This window comes from Geospiza fortis, unplaced genomic scaffold, assembly GCF_000277835.1.
Source record: "Geospiza fortis unplaced genomic scaffold, GeoFor_1.0 scaffold171, whole genome shotgun sequence".
Classification (NCBI taxonomy): Eukaryota; Metazoa; Chordata; class Aves; order Passeriformes; family Thraupidae; genus Geospiza; species Geospiza fortis.
Genome location: NW_005054313.1, coordinates 3261517 through 3261879, shown reverse-complemented (window position 1 = coordinate 3261879; position 363 = coordinate 3261517).

The window sequence follows — 363 nt, the reverse complement described above, 5'->3', positions numbered from 1 at the left end:
TCAATCTTGTGTTATAGGTCACACTGTTCTGTTTCTCATACTCGTTGCTCTCACGTACGACACCCTGCTATCCTCACCACACCTCTCCCCCACGGCTCTGCGAGGCGAAACACTCGGGTTGCTTTGTGTGGGGAGACGTGAGGCAAACGCGGCCGTTTCCTCTTACTTGTAAGGGCTCTGAGGAGTTTCAGCGAGCCCCTCAGTGCCTACAACACTGGGAGCTGCTGGGTGGATACCGCTGACAGCCACGGAGCCCTGCGAACCGCAGCGAAAGAACGCACTGCGGGCACAGAGGCACACGGACACCGGGGGCGGGGACGCGCAGCCCCGCGCCCGCCCGGCTCCCGCAGCGCCGCCCCGCCG